Raw genomic sequence first — 18,639 nt, 5'->3', positions numbered from 1 at the left:
TCTCTTTCGACAGTCTGCATGGTGAAGAGGAGAACATTCCAGAGGCAGACTGGGACATTGATTTAGAAGAGGTGTTTAAAAGTGAAAATGAGCCAGAACAGCTAGAGGTTCCTCGTCAGCAAACCACGGCCGCTGACGAAGAACAGGAGGAGCTGAGACCGGGCCTGACACTGGACACTTGCATGCAGCCCCCCGACATTGCACAGGAAATCCTTTCGTATGGCGATGGCATATTTAGTGTTGCACCCGCGCAAGGCAACCAACCGGTCGCGTTTTTCGCCGTACCAAACTTAGAGGCCATGGCCTTTCCTGTGCAGTTTCCGACAGGTGAGAACACATTGGATGAGCGTCGAACCGTCTCCCTGTCCCCGAGCCTGTACTTTAATTGTCGGCTCTTTGCTGCAGATCCGCGCTTTGCAAGTGACCAGAGTTATCTTTTCTTTGCGCAATTTGTTACAGAGACTCACCTCGCGACGCATAGCATGTCTATTCAAATGCGTAAAGGAAAGTCTAAAACCCGTGACGGCCGTACGGTTAATAATCTCATGCTCCAGAATAGGGACGAACTTGAACGGCTCATTATGGACCAAGATGCGACCAGGTTCATGCAGCCCCTTAGAGGCACTCCAGCCTATTGGCACAAAACCCTTCGAGATGTCCACGCCATGGTTCGTCAAATTGGGAAACCGACATTTTTTGCCACCTTCTCCGCTGCTGAGATGAGATGGCCTGAGGTCATAGAGATCCTCAAAGCTCAGCAGGGCGAACGAGGCGACTTTTCAGACTTAGACTGGAAAGCCAAATGCGATATTTTAAGAAGCAACCCCGTAACAGTGATGCGCGTGTTTGAAAAAAGAGTGGACGCTCTGATGACGAACCTCATCCTCTCACCGGCGCAACCGATTGGCGAAGTAGAGGATTATTTTTACCGCGTGGAGTTCCAAGCCAGGGGAAGCCCGCACATTCACATGCTAATTTGGATTAAAAATGCGCCTAAATTTGAAGACGACCTCGATGTAACGGTTATGGAATTTATCGATCGATACATTAGTTGTAAAATGCCCGACCCTGACACAGATCCGGAACTGCACAAAATAGTGTCAGAGGTCCAGGTGCACAGCAGGAAACATTCAAAGTCCTGTAAGAAGGGAAATGTTTCCTGCAGGTTCGGCTTTCCAAAACTTCCGATGGATAAAACATTCATCACCAGGCCCCCCACTATTGATACCCTCCAAAAGAAATGTCCAAAAGATGCAGACTACATCGCGCACGTAATGGAGCAAAAGAAGTCCCTCGATAGACAGCGAAAATCGGCCAAGAAAAAGCTCCAGCCGCTCAGAGATCTGCTTATGGATCCAGGCGCTTCGTTCAGTAGTTTGACAGACTTGCTTTGCCAGTGCAAATTAACTTACGATGAATACTTCGATGCCGTCGAGCTACTGGCAAACAGCCATGTCGTGATACTGAGGCGCCATCCAAATGATTGTTGGGTTAATGCCTACAATCCCACATTAATTAGAGCCTGGAACGCCAACATGGACATCCAATACGTCATAGACGACTACAGCTGCATCATGTACATGATGTCGTATGTGTCCAAACCGGAGCACGAGATGACGGAATTCCTTAAGAACGTCGTCAAAGATGTTAAAAATTCGAACGTCAACGAGCGAGACGAAATGAAAAAAATTATGCAGGCCTACTCTAAACACAGAGAGGTCAGCGCTCAAGAGGCCGTAGCTCGTACCTGCAGCTTGCGCCTCAAGAGGTGCTCCCGATCCGTGGTGTTTCTTCAGACCGACGAAGAAGGTCTGAAAATGAGTCACCCCATGGGTAGACTGGAGAAAATGGAACCCGGGTCAGAGGACGTATGGATGTCGGGGTTGCCTGAAAAATACGCCAACAGACCTCTCAGTGCAGAGTTTGAGCGTATGTGTCTGGCCGAGTTTGCGTCCGAGTACAGGGTACTCTACGGCCAGCAGATGGAAAGCCAAAAAGCCATTCCTTTACAAAATAATCAAGGCTATATTGTTAAGAGAACCACAGGAAAACCAGCAATCATTAGATATACTCGCTTCTCTGAAAAAAAGACTCCGGAAAAATTTTATAGAAGATTGCTGAAACTTTATCTCCCACATCGATTCGACGACGATCTGAGAGATGAAGCGTACCCCACTTACGAACAGTATTATAAGCGCGGTGTGAAGTGGGGTATGAGAGTAGATGACATCGTGGGTCGCAACCAAAAACGTTACGAGGGCAAAGGAAAAAATATTGAAGCTGCGTTGAAAAAGCTTCAAGAGTGCGGTCCTCTCGTGAATGCCTGGAACTCTTTCGCGCCCGAAGTCGAAGTGGACCGGCTGGAGTGCCTGGCTGAGCGTGAACCTGTAGATCAGGACCAATCTAATGAAGATGTCCCGGAATTTGACACTCGGAAGGACAGGGGGAGCTCTATCATTAGGATAGAAGCTCCAGAGTTGAGTCCAGACTTTGTTAGGAAAATGTACCAAAGTCTGAACGAAACTCAGGCTTCCGTTTTCTACAGCGTTCGACAGTGGTGCTTTGATCTTGTCTGGGGCCACGATCCAGAACCTTTTTATTACTTCCTGACGGGAGGGGCTGGATGTGGCAAATCACACGTGATTAAGTGCATTCACCAGGAGGCAACCAGAATTCTGCGCGAGCTCCCGAGATTTCGGGACTACGCAGACATGTCCCAACCCGCAGTGCTGCTGACCGCATTCACAGGTACAGCAGCATTTAACATATCAGGCCACACGTTGCACTCCATCCTAAAACTGCCAAGGTCCTTGAAGCCACCTTATCAAGGTCTTGGGAATGCACTGGACGAAGTCAGAGCGACACTGTCCAACGCTGAGATTCTCATCATCGATGAGATATCTATGGTCTCCAAAGAGCTCTTTGCCTACGTGCATTGGCGATTTCAGCAGATCAGGGGAAACCGGAAGCCATTTGGAGGCATGTCTGTCCTCGCTGTAGGCGACTTTTATCAACTGCCGCCCCTTGGTAAAGCCAAGCCACTGTGTGTGTACGAGGAGACCCAGTTTGATCTCTGGAAGGATAACTTCAAAATGGTGGTCCTGACGGAGATCATGCGACAGAAAGACGATCGAGCTTTTGCTGAACTCTTGAACCGTCTCAGGGTGAAGCAAAAGCAAGATCCTTTGTTAGATGAAGACAGGGTCTTACTTACGCAGGCAGTGGCTGATGGTCAACATTGTCCAGCACAGAGTCTACACATCTACGCCACAAACAAAGAAGTAGACCGTCACAACGCCGACACCGTAACTGCCCTCCACAAAGATGCGATTGGCATTGCAGCTCAGGATTTCAGAAAAGACCCCGCAACTGGCTGCATGACGTTTGTGTTTGGGGAAATTAAAGGACACAAACGAGATCTGCCTGACAACATAATGGCTGCTCCAGGAGTACGCGTTATGTTGATCCGAAATTTAGATGTGGAAGACGGCCTTGTGAACGGTACATTTGGAACCATTGGCCACATTGTAACTAAAGCACCAGAAGGCGTCAAGCTGATTGGACTCGTGCTGGACAATCCTACAGCAGGACAGAGATTCCGCCGAAAAATCTTAGGTCCCTCAGATAACTTGGTGTACATCGAAAGATCTGAGGAGAGCCTAAGTAAAAAGAAAGGGGTTGTTCGGCGGCAGTTCCCCATGAAGTTAGCTTTTGCCTGTACGGCCCACAAAGTTCAAGGAATGACCATGGCGTCGGCGGTTGTGTGTCTGAAGCGTGTTTTTGAACCGGGTATGGCGTACGTCGCTCTCAGCCGCGCAACCTCACTCCAAGGTCTCACCATCCTTGACTTTGATGAGAAAAAGATTTATGCTGACCCCGAGATCAAAGCAGCTCTGGAAAGTATGGATCATGCATCTTTCCAGAGCTGTAGACCATTGTTACAGTTTTTACAGTCTGTAAAAGAAACTCCAAAGGTTCTGACCATTGTCCACCACAACACTCAGGGCCTGCCGTGTCACATGGTAGACCTGAGAGCACATCACGAGCTCCAACGAGCAGATGTGCTTTGCCTTACAGAGACTCATTTGTCGGGGTCTTCTGTAGCCCAAATTTTTCAATTGGAGGGATACACCGTGTTCACACGTAGCCGACAGCTGTCTTACAACAGCTGTGTGGACATGGCCAAAAAAGAGGGAGGTGGAGTTGCCGTGTACTGTCGAGACAATGTCCAGGCAGAGCCTCGCCGGTACATGCAACAGGTCAGTGATTTGGAGTTTCTTGTTGTTAAAATTGAGGCTCCAGTCAAAGTTCTAATCGCGACTGTGTACAGACCGCCAAATTTTGCATTGGGAATCTTTCTCCAAAATTTGAAAAACCTCCTGGACTCATTGGACATGCTCAATCACCAGCCCATCATTGTTTGTGGCGATTTTAATGAGGACCTCCTTTCAAAAGGAAAAAAAAGTATCAAAGATTTCTTTCAGTCCAGAGGTTACACTCAATTGATAACCAATTCCACAACCCAAAAGAACACGCTCATTGACCACATTTATATTTCAAATTCAGATAAATGTCTTCAATCAGGTGTTCTGCAAACATATTACAGTTACCACAGTCCGGTTTATTGTATTTTGACTGAGTAATAGCCTCTCCAGCCAACACGTAGCTAATTTAGATGTAATTTATGTCAGGATTGTGTTTAAGTTTTTAGGAACTATGTATGTATTTTTATATATATATATATTTGTTAATATGTAAATGTTTTTGTTTGATAGCTTTGTTGTTACAGTGGCACGTCTTGGCTGGAAATGCTTTTATATTGTCATTATGTAAATGTAATTGTATGTATGTATTTGTGTATTAATTTATTTAAGAATGGGGTCAGCATTATTTTCTCATGTTCTTCTTACCATCTATTGAGATGATGAGAACAACTGGGTCACTATTTAAGATGTATTGTAGGACGTTATTGCTAAGTTTCCTTAATATTTATTTATTTATTTATTTATTAACATTGTAATATCTTATTTCATGTCCTTCTCATCATCTATTTAGATGATGAGAACGGCATGTGTAAGATAATGTTAGCTGTAAAACAGTAGAATTTTGTAATTTATTGCTAAGTTTCCTTAGTATTTATGTATTTATTTATTTATTTATTTAACATAATTTATTGCTAAGTTTCCTTAACGTTTATTTATGTATTTATTTATTTATTTAAGATTGTAATATCTTATTTCATGTCCTTCTCATCATCTATTTAGATGATGAGAACGGCATGTGTAAGATAATGTAAGGTGTACTGTCATAGAATTTTTAAATTAATGCTAAGTTTCCTTAATATTTTTGTATTTATTTATTTAACATTTAACATATTTTTTGCTAAGTTTCCTTAATATTTTTGTATTTATTTATTTAACATTTAACATATTTTTTTGCTAAGTTTCCTTAACATTTATTTATGTATTTATATATTTATCTATGCTAAGTTTCCTTAATATTTTTGTATTTATTTATTTATTTTTATAACATTGTAATATCTTATTTCATGTCCTTCTCATTATCTATTTTGATAATGAGAACAACATGTATAAGATAACTTAAGCTGTAATGTAATAGCTTAGCTAACGTAATTAGTTACATTAGCTAAGCTAAGCTTACATAAGCAATCATGTGTTTTTGTTATTGCATGCAATGTTTCTTTTATTTTTTGCTGGGGTGAGGAGTGTCTTTCAGGAAGGGGTACATCCAGCTAAGATGAAGACCGAGCTGCATGTCAACCAGGTGCATCACAAAGTAAGTATGTCTCCTTTTTTAAGTTATTCGTGTGCATTGAGTGATTAAACTAAATGATGATGTCATTGTTTTATAGGATGATCCAGTGAGAAGACCTCCACAGGACTTCAACAAATCTCTCCACTGAAGACAACCAAAAAAAAAAAAAGGGAAGTCATATTTCATTAAATTCTCAACCTTCTCTTCAACTGTTTTCATCATTCTTTGAAACCTGTAATCAATTTGTTTTTTAAATCTTTCAATTATACAAGATACAGAAAGAAGACCTCCAGAAATCTGCAGCAAAAATAAGGTAATATTTCATAAAATTTTAAACTTTCTCTTCAAATGTTTATATCAGTCTTTGAAACCTGTAACTAAATTGTCTTTTAAATCTCTCAATTATACAGACTACAGGAAGATGAAGAACCAGAAGACTGCAGCAAAAATAAGGTATGTAATATTACATGAAATTGTAATTTTCTTTTAAAATGTTTACATGGGTCTTTTAAACTAATTTGTCTTTTAAATCTAACAACAGTGACCCAGGAAGAAGACCTCCAGAGGACTGCAGCAAGTCACTCTTCATTGAAGACATCAAGCCAGCAGCAGAGAAGTAAGGGACATTTAACATTTTATGTTCTATCTTATACTGTCAGTTTAGGTATGTATGTGTAAATACATGCTTGGACAACACTTTCAACCCACCTGACTCAATGAATAATGTTTTTAATATTTTAGGAAGAACAACAGCAGACTCAGGATGAAGAGCTCTACGAAGACGGCCTCCTATGCTCGTCTTTTGTAAAAAGTTCATCTCTTTTGTGAAATGTTTATCAGTTTTTGGAAAAAACAAGTTTATCTTTGTTGTGAAATGTTAGTTTATTACTTTTTGAAAAAAAAATATTAAGTTCATCTTTTCTGAAATGTTAGATTGTTACTTTTTGGAAAAAACATTTGTGTTGCAAAATGTTAGTTTATCACTTTTTGGAAAAATTAAGTTCATCTTTGTTAAAAAAAAAAAGGTTACTGTATAGCTTTTTGGAAAAAATAAAATGTTCATCTGTGTTGCAAAATGTCGGTGTATGGCTGTTGAATTGCTAATTATGTTTCAAGTTTATGTTTAGTTTGTGACAAAGACTACAGATGGATACACAGAATGAATGGTAGGAGGTGAAATGAATTCATTGTATCATTGTGGTATCATAGTATTGTATCATAGTATCATAGCATTGGCAATCCTCATTTCCTAATGAAAATGATTGGGACTGGATGAAAAATGAAAAATTCTTTTTTAAACATCTACAGCTCTGCCATACGTAAACCTAGAAACACAATTCAATGTACATGAAGTCCAAATAATCAATGTGGTATTCAACATTTTCACAGCTTTTAGTCATAGGGCACACACTCAGAGATTTGCACAGACACACAATAGTGACAATACTGTGCTGGACGTAGTCAAAGATTTGCACAGACACACAATAGTGACAATACTGTGCTGTGCGTAGCACAGCACAGTATTGTCACTATTGTGTGACATAGCTACATAAAGACACACACACTTACATTGACACAGACACACACACAGACACCCACTCAGATAGATACACACTCAGATAGACTTATACAGGAATGCATTGGTATTAATACTAGCGGTGCAATGCACCACTCTCGCGATTTCCCAAAGGGAAATTGTCTAGTGTTTACTTTCAAATGCTCAGTTTTCTTCCTTCCCAATTTTCGGTTCGCTACTCCTCCCACACCGTTGAGCGCATACCAACAAATGATATATCAAAACGTGCGGCTCGGTCGGACTCGGTGTGCTTGTATTTTGTTCTACAGAATATTCACGTTTCGCAAAGTTATTCGCAAGAAACGGGCCGAAATTTTCCCATAGAGAATGAATGGGACAAGCTCAAAAAATTCCCAATTTCCCCCCTTTTTCAAACATCGACTGCTCTGGTATGCCTTCATCTAGAAACACCATTCAAACTGTAAAATGTAGACACAAGCCTTGTGTATTCGGGGTGTATTCAACTTTTTCCTAAGTTGTGTAGTTTTTGAACTGTGAGCCCCAACTGGTCAGCAGTGAATTTGGAAAAAATCAGGGTTTACAATGAGTGTGTATTGCGGAATGTTCCAGGCTAGAGTGAGAGGTTAGAGTGGAGAGGCTTTAAAAAAAATTCTCTGAAATTTTTTCTTTACACTACAACTACGGCCACAAATGTTACTCTACAGCAGTGAAATTCTCCAAGGTTGTAGCCACACTTGTCCTCTTTCTCACAATGTGTTCACTTTTTCTGTAGGATTTACGGTTTATCTTTGGTGTGCCTTTTAGCCACAAGAGGAGCTCTCAACTGCTCCATTGACTCCAATGTTAATCGAGCACAGGATTTCTGGAGAAAAGCAGAAACCCCCTTTTTTAAAACTCAATGACCTCGTCAGAGCACACACACACACAGCACAACCCAGTATTGACAGAGGAACACAGGACAGAGGCACACAAACACAGACACGCACAAACACACAATAGTCAATACTGGGTTGTGCGAAGCACAACCCAGTATTGACACAGACCCACTCAGGCACACACACACACACACAAACACAGACACACACATAGACAGACTGACACACACAAAGCCAATATTGTGCGGTGCGCCAGCACCGCACAATATTGACAGAGGCACTCAAACACAGACACACGCACAGACTCATACACACACACACACACACACACACACACACACACACACACACACAATAGTCAATACTGGGTTGTGCGAAGCACAACCCAGTATTGACACAGACCCACTCAGGCACACACAGACAAACACAGACACACACAAACACAGACACACACAGACAGACAGACACACACACGCACACACACATTCAGACACACACACACACAATAGTGTCAATACTGGGTTTTGCGAAGCACACAACATTACTAGCAGTGCAATGCACCACTCTCGCGATTTCCCAAAGGGAAATTGTCTAGTTAGTGGTGCATTGCTATGCATGCACACTAGGCACCTCTATAGCAAAGCTATAGAGGTACCTAGTGTGCAATGCAAAGCATGCACACTCTTGTTCTTCCCGTTCATCTTCTTCTTACTTCTTCTTCCTTCCCGATTTTCGGTTCGTAACTCGTCCCACACCGTTGAGCGCACATCAACAAATGATACATCAAAACGTGCGGCTCGATCGGACTCGGTGTGCTTGTATTTTGTTCTCCAGAATATTCACGTTTCGCGAAGAAATTCGCAAAAAACTGCGAAAAATTTCCCATAGAGAATGAATGGGAAATTTTCAAAAAAGTCGCAAATTCTCCCCCTTTTTCAAACATCAACTGCTCTGGCATACTTTCACCTAGAAACACCATTCAAACTGTAAAATGTAGACACAAGTCTCGTGTATTCGGGGTGTATTCAACTTTTTCATAAGTTGTGTAGTTTTTGAACTGTGAGCCCTAATTGATCAGCAGTGATTTTGAAAAAATTCAGGCTTTTCAATGAGTGTGTATTGCGGAATGTTCCAGGCTAGAGTGGGAGGTTAGAGTGGAGAGGCTTTAAAAAAACTCTCTGAAATTTTTTCTTTACACGACGACTACGGCCACAAATTTTACTCTAGAGCAGTGAAATTCTCCAAAGTTGTAGCCACACTTGTCCTCTCTCTCACAATGTGTTTACTTTTTCTGTAGGATTTACAGTTTTTCTTTGGCGTGCCTTTTAGCGACAAAAGGAGCTCTCAACTGCTCCATTGACTCCAATGTTAATCGAGCAGAGGATTTTTGGAGAAAAGCAGAAAATCCCCTTTTTTGAAACTTGCTTTAAAATCCACATTTTAGACAGTAGGACCATAAAAAATAGATTCAGGTCTTCCTTAAAGTCTTGTCTCTTTGACGGTGCCGTTTGTTTAGCGATACCATGTTTTGTTTTTCCATGGATAGCAGTTGTTCGGCAGGCCCGATTCGGCCGAAAATGAGCTCGTCAGAGCACCTGTGAGCTGCCTCAGCGGCGGGAAAGCTCATCCCCATGGCAACCGTGACTGCAAGAGCTGTGGCTCTCTCTCTCCCTGTAATAACTCTATGTCTCTCTGTCTTTGTAATTAAAACTATAGCAGAACTATAGGAGTCAAAAGGGGGCTGTGCATAGCACAGCCCCCTTTTGACAAAGACACAGACACACACACACATACACACAGTGCTACCGCACCGCACAATATTTAAAGAGGCACACAGACACACACACACCCACACAATAGTCAATACTGGGTTGTGCTTCGCACAACCCAGTATTGACTCAGACCCACTCAGGCACACACAGACAAACACAAACACAGACACACACAGACAGACTGACACACACACACACACAGTCAATATTGTGCGGTGCGGTAGCACCGCACAATATTGATCGCACCGCACAAAGACACAGACACACACACACATACACACAGTCAATATTTAAAGAGGCACACAGACACACAGACACACACGCCCACACAATAGTCAATACTGGGTTGTGCGAAGCACAACCCAGTATTGACAGAGGAACACAGACACACACAGGACAGAGGCACTCAAACACAGACACGCACACACACACAATAGTCAATACTGGGTTGTGCGAAGCACAACCCAGTATTGACACAGACCCACTCAGGCACACACAGACACACAGACACACACACCCACACAATAGTCAATACTGGGTTGTGCGAAGCACAACCCAGTATTGACACAGACCCACTCAGGCACACACAGACAAACACAGACAGACTGACACACACACACACACAGTCAATATTGACAGAGGCACACAAACACAGACACACAGACACACAATAGTCAATACTGGGTTGTGCGAAGCACAACCCAGTATTGACACAGACCCACTCACGCACAGAGGCACACAGGCACACACAGGACAGAGGCACTCAAACACAGACACACGCACAGACTCATATACACACACACACAATAGTCAATACTGGGTTGTGCGAAGCACAACCCAGTATTGACACAGATCCACTCAGGCACACACAGACAAACACAAACACAGACACACACAGACACACACACACACACACACACACAGTCAATATTGTGCAGTGCAGAAGCACCGCACAATATTGACAGAGGCACACAAACACATTCAGACACACACACACAATAGTGTCAATACTGGGTTTTGCGAAGCACACAACATTACTAGCAGTGCAATGCACCACTCTCGCGATTTCCCAAAGGGAAATTGTCTAGTGTTTACTTTCAAATGCTCAGTTTTCTTCCTTCCCAATTTTCGGTTCGCTACTCCTCCCACACCGTTGAGCGCATACCAACAAATGATATATCAAAACGTGCGGCTCGGTCGGACTCGGTGTGCTTGTATTTTGTTCTACAGAATATTCACGTTTCGCAAAGTTATTCGCAAGAAACGGGCCGAAATTTTCCCATAGAGAATGAATGGGACAAGCTCAAAAAATTCCCAATTTCCCCCCTTTTTCAAACATCGACTGCTCTGGTATGCCTTCATCTAGAAACACCATTCAAACTGTAAAATGTAGACACAAGCCTTGTGTATTCGGGGTGTATTCAACTTTTTCCTAAGTTGTGTAGTTTTTGAACTGTGAGCCCCAACTGGTCAGCAGTGAATTTGGAAAAAATCAGGGTTTACAATGAGTGTGTATTGCGGAATGTTCCAGGCTAGAGTGAGAGGTTAGAGTGGAGAGGCTTTAAAAAAAATTCTCTGAAATTTTTTCTTTACACTACAACTACGGCCACAAATGTTACTCTACAGCAGTGAAATTCTCCAAGGTTGTAGCCACACTTGTCCTCTTTCTCACAATGTGTTCACTTTTTCTGTAGGATTTACGGTTTATCTTTGGTGTGCCTTTTAGCCACAAGAGGAGCTCTCAACTGCTCCATTGACTCCAATGTTAATCGAGCACAGGATTTCTGGAGAAAAGCAGAAACCCCCTTTTTTAAAACTCAATGACCTCGTCAGAGCACACACACACACAGCACAACCCAGTATTGACAGAGGAACACAGGACAGAGGCACACAAACACAGACACGCACAAACACACAATAGTCAATACTGGGTTGTGCGAAGCACAACCCAGTATTGACACAGACCCACTCAGGCACACACACACACACACAAACACAGACACACACATAGACAGACTGACACACACAAAGCCAATATTGTGCGGTGCGCCAGCACCGCACAATATTGACAGAGGCACTCAAACACAGACACACGCACAGACTCATACACACACACACACACACACACACACACACACACACACACACACACAATAGTCAATACTGGGTTGTGCGAAGCACAACCCAGTATTGACACAGACCCACTCAGGCACACACAGACAAACACAAACACAGACACACACAAACACAGACACACACAGACAGACAGACACACACACGCACACACACATTCAGACACACACACACACAATAGTGTCAATACTGGGTTTTGCGAAGCACACAACATTACTAGCAGTGCAATGCACCACTCTCGCGATTTCCCAAAGGGAAATTGTCTAGTTAGTGGTGCATTGCTTTGCATGCACACTAGGCACCTCTATAGCAAAGCTATAGAGGTACCTAGTGTGCAATGCAAAGCATGCACACTATTGTTCTCCCGGTTCTTCTTTTTCTTCTTCTTCTTCCGGACGATTTTCGGTTCGTAACTCGTCCCACACCGTTGAGCGCATACTAACAAATGATACATCAAAACGTGCGGCTCGATCTAACTCGGTATGCTTGTATTTTAATCTCCAGAATATTCACGTTTCGCGAAGAAATTCGCGAAAAACCGGCCGAAATTTTCCCATAGAGAATGGCTGGGAAATTTTCAAAAAAGTCGCAAATTCTCCCCTTTTTCAAACAGTATCTCCTCTGGCATACTTTCACCTAGAAACACCATTCAAACTGTAAAATGTAGACACAAGTCTCGTGTATTCGGGGTGTATTCAACTTTTTCAAAAGTTGTGTAGTTTTTGAACTGTGAGCCCTAATTGATCAGCAGTGAATTTGGAAAAAATCAGGGTTTACAATGAGTGTGTATTGCGGAATGTTCCGGGCTAGAGTGGGAGGTTAGAGTGGAGAGGCTTTAAAAGAACTCTCTGAAATTTTTTATTTACACGATGACTACGGCCACAAATTTTACTCTAGAGCAGTGAAATTCTCCACACTTGTAGCCACACTTGTCCTCTCTCTCACAATGTGTTCACTTTTCCTGTAGGATTTACGGTTTTTCTTTGGCGTGCCTTTTAGCGACAAGAGGAGCTCTCAACTGCTCCATTGACTCCAATGTTAATCGAGCAGAGGATTTTTGGAGAAAAGCAGAAAATCCCCTTTTTTGAAACTTGCTGTAAAATCCACATTTTAGACAGTAGGACCATAAAAAATAGATTCAGGTCTTCCTTAAAGTCTTCTCTCTTTGACGGTGCCGTTTGTTTAGCGATACCATGTTTTGTTTTTCCATGGATAGCAGTTGTTCGGCAGGCCCGATTCGGCCGAAAATGAGCTCGTCAGAGCACCTGTGAGCTGCCTCAGCGGCGGGAAAGCTCATCCCCATGGCAACCGTGACTGCAAGAGCTGTGGCTCTCTCTCCCCCTGTAACAACTCTATGTCTCTCTGTCTTTGTAATTAAAACTATAGCAGAACTATAGGGGTCAAAAGGGGGCTGTGCGTAGCACAGCCCCCTTTTGACAAAGACACAGACACACACACACATACACACAGTCAATATTGTGCGGTGCGCCAGCACCGCACAATATTGACAGAGGCACACAAACACACACACACACACACACACACACACAGACTCACACACACACACAATAGTCAATACTGGGTTGTGCGAAGCACAACCCAGTATTGACACAGACCCACTCAGGCACACACAGACACAGACACACACAAACACAGACACACACATAGATAGACTGACACACACAAAGTCAATATTGTGCGGTGCGCCAGCACCGCACAATATTGACAGAGGCACACAGGACAGAGGCACTCAAACACAGACACCCGCACAGACTCATACACACACACACACACACAATAGTCAATACTGGGTTGTGCGAAGCACAGCCCAGTATTGACACAGATCCACTCAGGCACACACAGACAAACACAAACACAGACACACACAGACAGACTGACACACATACACACACACACACACACAGTCAATATTGTGCGGTGCAGAAGCACCGCACAATATTGACAGAGGCACACAAACACATTCAGACACACACACACAATAGTGTCAATACTGGGTTTTGCGAAGCACACAACATTACTAGCAGTGCAATGCACCACTCTCGCGATTTCCCAAAGGGAAATTGTCTAGTTAGTGGTGCATTGCTATGCATGCACACTAGGCACCTCTATAGCAAAGCTATAGAGGTACCTAGTGTGCAATGCAAAGCAATGCACACTACTGTTATTCTGTGGATTTTTCTTCTTCTTCTTCCGCCCCGACTTTCGGTTCGTAACTCGTCTCACACCGTTGAGCGCACACTAACAAATGATACATCAAAACGTGCGGCTCGATCGGACTCGGTGTGCTTGTATTTTGTTCTCCAGAATATTCACGTTTCGCGAAGAAATTTGCGAAAAACCGGCCGAAATTTTCCCATAGAGAATGGCTGGGAAATTTTCAAAAAAGTCGCAAATTCTCCCCTTTTTCAAACAGTATCTCCTCTGGCATACTTTCACCTAGAAACACCATTCAAACTGTAAAATGTAGACACAAGTCTCGTGTATTCGGGGTGTATTCAACTTTTTCAAAAGTTGTGTAGTTTTTGAACTGTGAGCTCCAACTGATCATGAGTGATTTTGAAAAAATTCAGGCTTTTCAATGATTGTGTATTGCGGAATGTTCCAGGCTAGAGTGGGAGGTTAGAGTGGAGAGGCTTTAAAAAAACTCTCTGAAATTTTTTCTTTACACGACGACTACGGCCACAAATTTTACTCTAGAGCAGTGAAATTCTCCAGAGTTGTAGCCACACTTGTCCTCTCTCTCACAATGTGTTTACTTTTTCTGTAGGATTTACGGTTTCTCTTTGGCGTGCCTTTTAGCGACAAGAGGAGGTCTCAACTGCTCCATTGACTCCAATGTTAATCGAGCAGAGGATTTTTGGAGAAAAGCAGAAAATCCCCTTTTTTGAAACTTGCTGTAAAACCCACATTTTAGACAGTAGGACCATAAAAAATAGATTCAGGTCTTCCTTAAAGTCTTGTCTCTTTGACGGTGCCGTTTGTTTAGCCATACCATGTTTTGTTTTTCCATGGATAGCAGTTGTTCGGCAGGCCCGATTCGGCCGAAAATGAGCTCGTCAGAGCACCTGTGAGCTGCCTCAGCGGCGGGAAAGCTCATCCCCATGGCAACCGTGACTGCAAGAGCTGTGGCTCTCTCTCTCCCTGTAACAACTCTATGTCTCTCTGTCTTTGTAATAAAAACTATAGCAGAACTATAGGGGTCAAAAGGGGGCTGTGCGTAGCACAGCCCCCTTTTGACACAGACACAGATATAGACAGACTGACACACACAAAGTCAATATTGTGCGGTGCGCCAGCACCGCACAATATTGACAGAGGCACACAAACACACACACACACACACACACAGACTCACACACAGACTCATACACACACACACACACACACAATAGTCAATACTGGGTTGTGCGAAGCACAACCCAGTATTGACACAGACCCACTCAGGCACACACAGACACACACATAGACAGACTGACACACACAAAGCCAATATTGTGCGGTGCGCCAGCACCGCACAATATTGACAGAGGCACACAGGACAGAGGCACTCAAACACAGACACACGCACAGACTCATACACACACACAAACACACACACACACACACACACAATAGTCAATACTGGGTTGTGCGAAGCACAACCCAGTATTGACACAGATCCACTCAGGCACACACAGACAAACACAAACACATTCAGACACACACACACACAATAGTGTCAATACTGGGTTTTGCGAAGCACACAACATTACTAGCAGTGCAATGCACCACTCTCGCGATTTCCCAAAGGGAAATTGTCTAGTTAGTGGTGCATTGCTTTGCATGCACACTAGGCACCTCTATAGCACAGCTATAGAGGTACCTAGTGTGCAATGCAAAGCATGCACACTCTTGTTCTCCCGGTTCTTCTTCTTTTTCTTCTTCTACTTCCTTCCCGATTTTCGGTTCGTAACTCGTCCCACACCGTTGAGCGCACATCAACAAATGATACATCAAAACGTGCGGCTCGATCTAACTCGCTATGCTATTATTTTGTTCTACAGAATATTCACGTTTCGCAAAGTTATTCGCAAAAAACTGCGAAAAATTTCCCATAGAGAATGAATGGGAAACGGTCAAAAAAGTCGCAAATTCTCCCCCTTTTTCAAACATCTACTGCTCTGGCATACTTTCACCTAGAAACACCATTCAAACTGTAAAATGTAGACACAAGTCTCGTGTATTCGGGGTGTATTCAACTTTTTCATTAGTTGTGTAGTTTTTAAACTGTGAGCTCTAACTGATCATGAGTGATTTTGAAAAAATTCAGGGTTTTCAATGAGTGTGTATTGCGGAATGTTCCAGGCTAGAGTGGGAGGTTAGAGTGGAGAGGCTTTAAAAAAACTCTCTGAAATTTTTTCTTTACACGACGACTACGGCCACAAATTTTACTGTAGAGCAGTGAAATTCTCCAAAGTTGTAGCCACACTTGTGCTCTCTCTCACAATGTGTTTACTTTTTCTGTAGGATTTACAGTTTTTCTTTGGCATGCCTTTTAGCGACAAGAGGAGCTCTCAACTGCTCCATTGACTCCAATGTTAATCGAGCAGAGGATTTTTGGAGAAAAGCAGAAAATCCCCTTTTTTGAAACTTGCTGTAAAATCCACATTTTAGACAGTAGGACCATAAAAAATAGATTCAGGTCTTCCTTAAAGTCTTGTCTCTTTGACGGTGCCGTTTGTTTAGCGATACCATGTTTTGTTTTTCCATGGATAGCAGTTGTTCGGCAGGCCCGATTCGGCCGAAAATGAGCTCGTCAGAGCACCTGTGAGCTGCCTCAGCGGCGGGAAAGCTCATCCCCATGGCAACCGTGACTGCAAGAGCTGTGGCTCTCTCTCTCCCTGTAACAACTCTATGTCTCTCTGTCTTTGTAATTAAAACTATAGCAGAACTATAGGGGTCAAAAGGGGGCTGTGCGTAGCACAGCCCCCTTTTGACACAGACACAGATATAGACAGACTGATACACACAAAGTCAATATTGTGCGGTGCGCCAGCACCGCACAATATTGACAGAGGCACACAAACACAAACACACACACACACACAGACTCATACACACACACACACACACACAAAAGTCAATACTGGGTTGTGCGAAGCACAACCCAGTATTGACACAGACCCACTCAGGCACACACAGACACAAACAAACACAGACACACACATAGACAGACTGACACACACAAAGTTAATAATGTGCGGTGCGCCAGCACCGCACAATATTGACAGAGGCACACAGGACAGAGGCACTCAAACACAGACACACGCACAGACTCATATACACACACACACACACACACAATAGTCAATACTGGGTTGTGCGAAGCACAACCCAGTATTGACACAGATCCACTCAGGCACACACAGACAAACACAAACACAGACACACACACACACACACACACACACACACACAGTCAATATTGTGCAGTGCAGAAGCACCGCACAATATTGACAGAGGCACACAAACACATTCAGACACACACACACAATAGTGTCAATACTGGGTTTTGCGAAGCACACAACATTACTAGCAGTGCAATGCACCACTCTCGCGATTTCCCAAAGGGAAATTGTCTAGTGTTTACTTTCAAATGCTCAGTTTTCTTCCTTCCCAATTTTCGGTTCGCTACTCCTCCCACACCGTTGAGCGCATACCAACAAATGATATATCAAAACGTGCGGCTCGGTCGGACTCGGTGTGCTTGTATTTTGTTCTACAGAATATTCACGTTTCGCAAAGTTATTCGCAAGAAACGGGCCGAAATTTTCCCATAGAGAATGAATGGGACAAGCTCAAAAAATTCCCAATTTCCCCCCTTTTTCAAACATCGACTGCTCTGGTATGCCTTCATCTAGAAACACCATTCAAACTGTAAAATGTAGACACAAGCCTTGTGTATTCGGGGTGTATTCAACTTTTTCCTAAGTTGTGTAGTTTTTGAACTGTGAGCCCCAACTGGTCAGCAGTGAATTTGGAAAAAATCAGGGTTTACAATGAGTGTGTATTGCGGAATGTTCCAGGCTAGAGTGAGAGGTTAGAGTGGAGAGGCTTTAAAAAATAATTCTCTGAAATTTTTTCTTTACACTACAACTACGGCCACAAATGTTACTCTACAGCAGTGAAATTCTCCAAGGTTGTAGCCACACTTGTCCTCTTTCTCACAATGTGTTCACTTTTTCTGTAGGATTTACGGTTTATCTTTGGTGTGCCTTTTAGCCACAAGAGGAGCTCTCAACTGCTCCATTGACTCCAATGTTAATCGAGCACAGGATTTCTGGAGAAAAGCAGAAACCCCCTTTTTTAAAACTCAATGACCTCGTCAGAGCACACACACACACAGCACAACCCAGTATTGACAGAGGAACACAGGACAGAGGCACACAAACACAGACACGCACAAACACACAATAGTCAATACTGGGTTGTGCGAAGCACAACCCAGTATTGACACAGACCCACTCAGGCACACACACACACACAC

General features: G+C 43.1%; 1 protein-coding gene and 1 long non-coding RNA gene across 3 annotated transcripts in view; one reads left to right on the top strand and one right to left on the bottom strand.

Annotated features, from left to right (window-relative positions):
• The window catches only part of impdh2 (IMP (inosine 5'-monophosphate) dehydrogenase 2), a 110,592-nt gene that overhangs the window by 57,876 nt on the left and 34,077 nt on the right, over positions 1 to 18,639 (bottom strand). The gene's annotated exons all lie outside the window — the stretch shown is intronic.
• Positions 6,089 to 6,571, top strand: LOC121187731. The gene is made up of 3 exons (XR_005894618.1): positions 6,089 to 6,228; positions 6,317 to 6,391; positions 6,517 to 6,571. It is a non-coding gene; the product is annotated as an uncharacterized LOC121187731 (long non-coding RNA).

Source organism: Toxotes jaculatrix, chromosome 2 (assembly GCF_017976425.1).
Source record: "Toxotes jaculatrix isolate fToxJac2 chromosome 2, fToxJac2.pri, whole genome shotgun sequence".
Taxonomy (NCBI): domain Eukaryota; kingdom Metazoa; phylum Chordata; class Actinopteri; family Toxotidae; genus Toxotes; species Toxotes jaculatrix.
This window is presented reverse-complemented; position numbering and strand designations above follow the sequence as displayed.